This window comes from Ovis canadensis, chromosome 12, assembly GCF_042477335.2.
Source record: "Ovis canadensis isolate MfBH-ARS-UI-01 breed Bighorn chromosome 12, ARS-UI_OviCan_v2, whole genome shotgun sequence".
NCBI classification, from domain to species: domain Eukaryota; kingdom Metazoa; phylum Chordata; class Mammalia; order Artiodactyla; family Bovidae; genus Ovis; species Ovis canadensis.
In genome coordinates this window covers 76,542,458-76,551,235 of record NC_091256.1, presented here as the reverse complement: position 1 = coordinate 76,551,235, position 8,778 = coordinate 76,542,458, and the positions used below count along the sequence as shown (strand labels likewise).

Sequence of the window (8,778 nt, the reverse complement as noted above, 5' to 3'; positions counted from 1 at the left end):
TGGGGGCCACGACTGCCATGCAGCCAGCTTCCCTGGGACCACCCTTAGAACACCAGCCCGTCAGCTGCCGCTTTGTGGCCTTCTCTTTACACTGTGAATTGTTAGCAGTTTCTAAATAGACCATTCATTTTTCCTTTTAGCACAGAAGGGTCTCAGAACTCCAAATACCACGAGGGGCCTGAATGTTTCAACTCAAAACATTCCCCAAACCGCAGACCTTGGGTGAGACGCAGAGCTAGCCAAGGCTTTGGAGGAAAAACAACCGCCCACCAGCCTGGAAACCACTGGGTACACAGGCAGCTGGGTCGGCTTGCTCCCAGAGGCTGGGAGACAGCGTTTTTACCAGTCGGAGTTAATCTGATAAAGCCACCTTCCCTTGACTTCCCCTCTGTGGGAGGAAACAAACCCATCTGGGGGCTGGGCTGGATGCTGTGTGTGGGGCATGGGGTGTGGGGCATGGGACCAGGCTGCCCAGGGTACCTGGAGAACCCAAGCCACTGCTTCCTGGTGTCTTCCTCCCCAATTGTGGGAGGGGGAAAAAAAAAAAAAAGGAGAGAGAGAAAGAGTGAGAAGAGCTTTTGTAACATTCTCACAGCAGCATTTGATTCAGAGAGAAGGCTAATAGCACCAAACTGCTGCTCAGACCCTGTGTAGTCGGAGGAACAGCTCCCAGGAACACAAGAGAGGTGGCGCTGCAGAGAGGCTGGCTGGGGCACCAGCCCACCCGGGAAAGACTGGATCCTTGGAGTTGAGGCTCCCAAGGCCCTTACAGACATCCAGTGGGCAAAACAGATCCCAGAAGGCCTAGTGGACCCATTCAGTGGGCCACACATTCTCCCAGGCTGCTTTCTAGGGGAAGAGCAGCTTCGCCAAGTGCTTTGGCATCTCTGTCTTGATGAAGACCCCAAGGAAGCATTTGCAAGCAAGATCTACCCAAGTCGCTGCAGCTCAGGCCGCACCAGAGGGTGACGATGACCTGGGAGAGGTCTATTCACTGCCCCTTGCCTGCCAGCATGTAGTCTGAGGCTTCCACAGCTTTTTTGAGGATGTGAACTTCATGTTGGTCGTGTTGGGGCTCTGCTGCTGGAGATCTCTCTTGGATCCACAACAGTGGAGGAAATCCACGAGCCAGGACAAGACCCGCTGCTACCTGCAACAGATAGTCCCTGACTGCACCCAAACTGGGTTGTTCACCAGGATCTCAAGCTGGGCAAAGTCTTCCTGAATGAGGATCTGGAGGTGAAAATAGGAGATTTGGACCAAAGGGGAATATGTTGGGGAGCAGAAGAGCCTATCTAAATACCTAGTGCTTCCCTAGCAGCTCCATGGTAAAGAATTTGCCTCTCAGTGCAGGAGACCTGAGTTTGATCCCTGGGTTGGGCAGATCCCCTAGAGAAGGAAATGGCAATCTACTCCAGTATTCTTCCCTGGGAAATCCCATGGACAGAGGAGCCAAAGAGTAGGATGCTGCTTAGCGACTAAATGACAACAAGCGATCTCTGAGGTGTTAAGCAACAAAAGGCAGCGTTTCCAGATGGTCGTGGCCTCCACTGGGTGCATCATGGGTGCAGCTCACCTTTGAGATCTCTTGCCTAAAATTTACTGACTTCTGGATCAAGAAGAATGAATGCAATATTCCCAAGCGTGTAACTGCCTCTTCCAGAAGATGCTGTAGACAGACCCCACTGCTCACCTGATGGTTCATGAGCAGCTCAACATCAGTGTTTCTGGCTACATCCCAGCCCATCCCCCATTACCTGCCCCACTATTCCATGAAGATTTTCAATCACTTCCAGCAGACTGGATCCTGGGAACAGGAAGCCTCTCAAGAGTCCTCAATAAAGGCCTGGAGAACCCTATGCCTAAGACTCTCTGGGAAAAAGAGGAACCAGTGGTCCAGGAGATCAGAGAAGCAGTCAAGTGCCACCTTGGTGACATGTTGTATTGGCCGTGTAATGTGAACGCCTCCAAGCCCTCTGAGAGGTCAGGCAGGAGGAGGCTGAGGATTCTGCCAGCATCACCATCTTCTGAGTCAGCAAAGTGGGGGGACTACTTGGACAAGTGCAGCCTTGGGAGTCAGCTGTGTGGCCAAGTGTGGGGGTGTTCTCCAATGACAGGACTCATCTCCAGCCTGTTGGTATCTGTCTGCAGTAAACAGAGTGTGATGGTGCAGTGCTCCACCACACCGTTGAGTTCCCATCCCAACTCCCCCATGAAGACCATGCTCCACATATTTCCAGAACTCCATGAGTGGACACTTGCTGAAGGTGGGCACCGTTGGGAAGGTGTTGGACTAGTCCAGCTACCAGTGTACCTGATTTTGTGCACACAGCACCATCATCCTGCACTCAGTAATGGCTGGGTGCAAATTGGCATCTCCCAGGACCATAGCAAACTCATCCTGTGTCCAGCGTGGCAGCTGTCACTACAGCAACTAGAAGCTGGGTTTCCCAAGAACTGCTTGAACCTCCTGGAGTAGCGCAGCTGCTCCAAGGGTCTGACCGGTCAGCTCCACCATGTCCTTCCATGGTAGACAAGCTACTGAGCTCTGGCTTGGCCTCTAACCGCCTCAGGACCTCCTCACAGCTCCTCCCCTGGGACTTGTGCCCCTCCTCGCCATCACCTGCACCTTGGGCCCCTATGGGTTAGCTCCATTGTGCTGGTTCTGTGTGTGTGTGTGATAGTCCCCCAATCCCCAAACCTGGCAGCTAAAAAGAGAGTATGTCGTGCTTACAAGCGGGGTTTGCTATATGCATTATTTTTGTACATGCTGAGTTGTAGGTTCTATGGCCATATGAATTGTATGGAATACTGCTATAGAATTCAGGACTGTTTTTCTTTGGCTTTATACATGTTAAACACGTGTGAATCTTTCAAAAAAGCTATGGGGAGTGCTGATTGGCTATTAGTGTTCACGTGCACTCAGCGGCTGCCTGGATCAGCCAGTTGGCAGCAAGGATTGATTACTTCTGAGGTGACCCGTGGAGGTGGCTGTGTGGGTAGATGGGAGGTCCGTCTTCACTGGGTCTTAGCCCAGTATGTCAAGTAACAATGGTAAACAAATTCAGGGACAACACATTATGAATAAGTTCTTAAAGTGCCTCCTGCTGAGAGCAGCAGGGCCCCCTCTGCTGGTAGGGCCTGAGAATGCTGGGCTGACCCTGTCACGAGGACAGGTCTCTCAGGACTGGTCTTGGAAGATTATGGAACTCGTACGAACTCCTTTGAATGAGCTGCTGACTCCAGATTATCTATCCCAGCATGCAGAAAAGCTGGGAAGGTAAGTGGAAAGCTTGGGAAGGCAGAGAAGGGGAGAGGGAAACAGGGCGAGAGAGGGAGGGGGAGAGAAGAAAGGAGGAAGGAGAAAAGAAAAGTAAGGAACCCCCAGGGGTAGGTGCTGTGCAGGAAGGGCTGTCTGGGGTCCCTTCCACGTCTCACAGCGGCCTATGTGTATGAGGAGTACATGGTGGGTTTGGTTGAGGAGGGACACATTTAGAGGAGCTGTTTCAACTGGAGGAAGGGAAGATGAGACGGAAGGAAGGATGAGAATACTGGAGGGAAGCTGGAGAAGGTGGCTCAGAGGTGGCCCAGGCAAAGAATGTGATCAAGCAGAGAGGACATGGCGTGCTGACCCAAGGCACACATGTGAGTGGCCCTAAGGCTGAGTGGTTACAAGCTAGGCCTCTGAGTCAGATGACCTAATCCTGGGTCTGCATGCATGCAGTGTGACCTTGGGCAAGTCACTCAATCTCTCTGTGGCTCAGTCTCCCCAACTATAAAGCTTCATAGGGGTTATCTGAAGGATTATGTGAGAGAACATTTCGTCTCTGTTTGGTATGTGGCAGTGACTGTTATGAGGGTGGACCAGTTGGGGACCAGTTGATGGCCTTGATGTCACACTGTCCCCCAGTGACTGTCAGTGTTTGGTAGACTCGGCTTCTGCTAAGAAGTCCATTTCACCTGGGACCTGAGGATGCAAATCAGCTCTGATCGTGACCAAGAGACTTCAGTTTACCTGGGTCTTCCTACTTAATACCAATGACCCTGTTTACTTTTAGTTTGGAAAATCTTCAAGCTTTTTCCTTCCAATTTTGTGTGGGGGAGGAGGGGTGGGAATGAGGAGATGTTTGTGGCCCCTGGCAGGAGTCAGAGGGGACCCCGGGGCACCAGAATTCCAGAGTCCCTAGGAGCACAAATCCTAGGTATGCTCGGCAGATTGAAGATTATGCTTTAATGCTTGAAGATTATGTCAAGGATAAAAGAGGATTTAGGGTGACGATTTAAAGCTTCCTTTCTCCTTTTTCGGCCAAGGGCCTGGGAAGAGGGGGGTGGGAGCTGAAAACAGACAGAGCCTTGTTAGTGACTTGAATTTTCACATGTAGAATGATGGAGCTTCGGAAGGGAGTTTCTGCTCTGCGTGGCCCGCCCATCCCACGCCATCTAACCTGATCTTTAAATCGGCAACTCCATTTGTATTCCAGTCTGACCATGGGAGACTCATATCCCTGTGGGCCCCAGCCTTGGTTTGTAGCTGATGAGAAGTGTTCAGGGGAGGCTTCAGCCAACACAAAAGGACTGTGGGGAAACTAGCCAGCCCCAGGCTCACCCCACAGCTGGGGCCCTGGGAAGCAGGGAGGAGGCAGACCAGTCTTTACAACTGCTTTTTATAGGATACTGTCTGTCTTGGTTATATTCAGGGCTCTCAGTCCCAGATAGGAGAGCAAACCATGAGAACCCAGTGTCAGGTCAATGACCGAGTGCCGAGCATACCAATGACCACAGCTCTGGGAACAATTGGAGCAAGTGCTTGAAATTCCAGCCGCGAGCCTGGCTGCCCCACGTGAGGGGATGCTTATGTCTCGGGTAACATCCCAGCTGGCAATTCCCGAACTCACCAGGAGTTCAACCACGGCAGCCCCAGTTATAACCACCATAACCCCCACCCCACACTTTGGCTCTGCCCCAGACAAGGTCCTGTTCTGTGTGTTCAGTTGAGAGATGCTACAGGAAGATGAGCAGCCACTGCTCCCAGCCCCCTTGCCAAGGGGACCCAGCTCTCTTGGGGATGGGAGCTGCCTTCCCTGAGGTTTGTCAATTTGATGGGAAGAGGCTCCTTCCCAAGATGCTGTGTGTTCGCCTGAACGTATCTCCCAGGGCCAGGGGCACCCTGAGAGCTGACGAGCAGTGGGGTGAGGAACTCTGCTAGCAGGAGTAGACTTAGGCTGCGGCTTGAGGTCAGCGATAACCTGGGGTCAGATATGAGGGGTAAGTCTCCCGTTCAGGATGGGGGAGTCCACGAAATTCTCTTCCTTCAGAATGGCTTAAGCAAAATCCTGCCTGGACACCCGATGAACCCTGAGGCCTTTCGCTAGCCTGAGCTCTTCATCTTCTGGGGGTTGATTCGTTCTCTTGTCCACCACCAAGAGGGACTCACCTTCATGCGTCACCCGGAGTCCTCCTCATTCCTCACCTTTCCCAGTTCATTCTTATCATCACGATTGGTAGCAGAGTTGGGTGTTTCCTTTTCCAGGCTCTTACAGCCCCTTGGAGTGTGTGGACGGTCCAGCATGCACTACTATTCCATAGCTCCCTGGGGGCAGGGTTCATTCTGTCCATCTTCGTTTGCTGGTGACCATCTCAGTGGCATACTGGGTGCACAAGTGGCCTGGGGACCCTCCCTGTGCCTCACCAGTGGCCTGGGGAGATACCTAAAAATACCCAGCCCTGCTCCTGGAGATCCTGACTTGAGTGACCTGAGGTCTGGACGTTGGTTGTGGTCTGAAAACCTCCCCATGTGACCTAACCTGCAGCCATGGTTGAGAACCATTCCCCCAGAGTAGACCGTTAATGAAAGCTTGTCTTAGGATGAACCAATGAGCTTTGTCTAAGTGACACCTTCTCTTTTATTGTGTGTGTGTATGTGTGTGATTCTCAAGCCCTACTCACCCCTAGCATTTATTCACTCTTAACACCATTAGTTTGAGCCATACAACTCTTGGGATTGGCGTTTATACACTCTCGTGTGTAGAATGGATGGCTAGTGGGAAGCTGCTATACAGCAGAGGAAGCTCAGCTCAGGGCTCCTTGATGACCTAGAGGTGGTGGGAGGGAAGCTCAAGAGGGAGGGGATATGTTTCTACATAAGCTGATTCACTTCACTGTGTAGCAGCAACTAACACAACATTGTGAAGCAGTTGTGCTCCAATTTAAAAAAAAAAGTTCTGGAAGGAGAGCTACTGGCAGGCATTTCAACTCTGATGTTTAAAACAGCATTGAAGTAAGCCAGAAAGACAAACACCAATACAGTATACTAACACATATATATGGAATTTAGGAAGATGGCAATGACGACCCTGTATGCAAGACAGGGAAAGAGACACAGATGTGTATAACGGACTTTTGGACTCAGAGGGAGAGGGAGAGGGTGGGATGATTTGGGAGAATGACATTCTAACATGTATACTATCATGTGAATTGAATCGCCAGTCTATGTCTGACGCAGGATGCAGCATGCTTGGGGCTGGTGCATGGGGATGACCCAGAAAGATGTTATGGGGAGGGCGGTGGGAGGGGGGTTCATGTTTGGGAATGCATGTAAGAATTAAAGATTTTAAAATTAAAAAAAAAAAAAATAAAATAAAAAAGAAAAAAAAAAATAAAACAGCATTGAACAGCTCACTAAGTCTTAGGAAGTTCCTTCTCTAGCAAGTGGAATTCTCTCTCATTCTCCAGCATCACTCCACATCTGCCAAGCCTCTTCCTTAACGTTTCCTCGATGGGAGACCATGTTTCTGAGCCGTGTGGAAAGTAGTCGTGGGCAGGTCTGAGGGGCCACGTGTGAGCCCCCAGGTGGCTTGAGCAGCCTGCAGGGAGATGCATGTGGACAGGGTGTGTTATGCCAAATGGGAACACACATGAGGTGATTGAGTTTCATTCACAGCAAAAATGAGAGAGTCAGATCACAAAACATTTGCTGAAATACCATATGATATTGCTTACATGTGGCATCTAAACCACCACACAAATGAACCTATCTATGCAAGATAATCAGACTCACAGACTCAGAGAACAGACTTGTGTTTGTCAGTGGGGAGTGGGGGAGGGAAGGATTGGGCATTTGGGATTAGCAGATGCAAACTATTAAATACAGGATGGATAAACAATAAAGTCCTACTGTGTATAACAGGGAACTAAATTCAATAGTGATAAACCCTGATGGAAAAGAATATGAAAAAGAATGCATATACATATAACTGAATCATTTTACTGTAACAGCAGATATTAGCACAACCTTCACTAAATTAAAAAAAGAGTTTGCTGAGTCCAGTTCTGTGTGCAGCTCACTGCTAGGTGCTGTGGGACTTCAGGGTGCCTGCCCTCTGTGTGGGAAAACGAGAGAAGAGGACCTCAAAATATGAGCTGAAGCACAGATTTCCAAAGCTCCCAGAGGTCCAAAAGGGGTGATGTCCATTCCCTGTCAGAGCTTTGGTGTCTCAGCTGTGGCTGACAACAGCCCCTGAGCCTAAATCAGCGGCAGCTGGTCCCTGGGACGAGGTCTCTTTTTGAACATACGAAAAGAGCACAGGGAATATATTGCAAATTCACAGGTACTGTATTTCCCATATTTGCTCCAGTTACTTAAAAAATTTTTTTTTTACTGTGTGTCAGATCTTGGTTGCAGCATGCAGGCTCTCTAGTTGTGGGGTGCAGGCTTAGTTGCTCTGCAGAGGCAACGTGGGATCTTAGTTCCCTGACCAAGGATTGAGCCACATCCCCCTGCATTGAAAGTTTGAGTCTTAACCACTGGACTGCCAGGGATGTCCTTGATCAAGTTAATTTTTTAAAACACTGAAACGTTGTTAACTCACCCCTGTGCCATTTCCCCTTCCCCCCTCCTTTTTTTTTTTTTTAAGAATGAGCTTCTATAATTTACATCTTATGTATGCCTAATCATTTTTTAAAATTCATTTTTAATATTTAGTTTTATTTATTTGGCTGTGTGGGGTCTTAGTTGCGGCATGCAAATTCTTAGTTACAGCAGGTGGAATCTAGTGCCTTGACCAAAACTGAACCTGGGGTGCCCTGCGTTGGGAATGCAGAGTCTCAGCCACTGGACCACCAGGGATGTCCCCCTCCCTCCTTTCTTGAAATTGGTATTTGTCTTTCCCAAGTATGTTTCCCTATGCATATTACTATACACATGGGCGTCCACCCACAGTACATGATACGGTGTTACCAGCTTTCAAACTTTATATAAATGGTGTCACACTGCACCCTCTGCATGATGTTCGTTCACTTCCCTGCTTTTGAGGTTTATCCATGCTCACCCAGGATTAATGAAACTACCATTTATTCATCCATTCTCTTTCTGATGGGCTTTAAGAGTGCATTCCATTTTTCCCGGTTAGAAATAATGCTACAACCTTGTTTGTAATGTGTATTTTGGCACACATATCCGTTTCTTTTCCTTCTTCCCTGCCTTCCTTCTCTTCCTTTTGAAGTACAGTTCATTCACAATATTATATTAGTTCCAGGTGTACAGCATAGTGATTCAGTAGTTTTACAGATTACGCTCCGTTGTAGGTTATCACAGGATAATGGGCATAATTCCCCATGCTGCACACTGTCTTCTTGTTGCTTATTTATTTCACGCCTCTCCTTGCACACAGATGCTTCGCTCTCTCCTTAAATGCTGCCTCTATGACCATCACAGCTTCCAGACCTGCGAGCAGCCTGCACAGGGCTCTGCCATGGGCTCAACCTTCTTTAGTACTGGCA

The 8,778-nt window shown here is 49.3% G+C and overlaps 1 pseudogene; it reads left to right on the top strand.

Annotated features, from left to right (window-relative positions):
• The first annotated feature begins 756 nt into the window (after nucleotides 1-756).
• LOC138415853 (serine/threonine-protein kinase PLK1 pseudogene) lies at nucleotides 757-2,691 on the top strand (annotated as a pseudogene).
• Nucleotides 2,692-8,778: the final 6,087 nt, after the last annotated feature.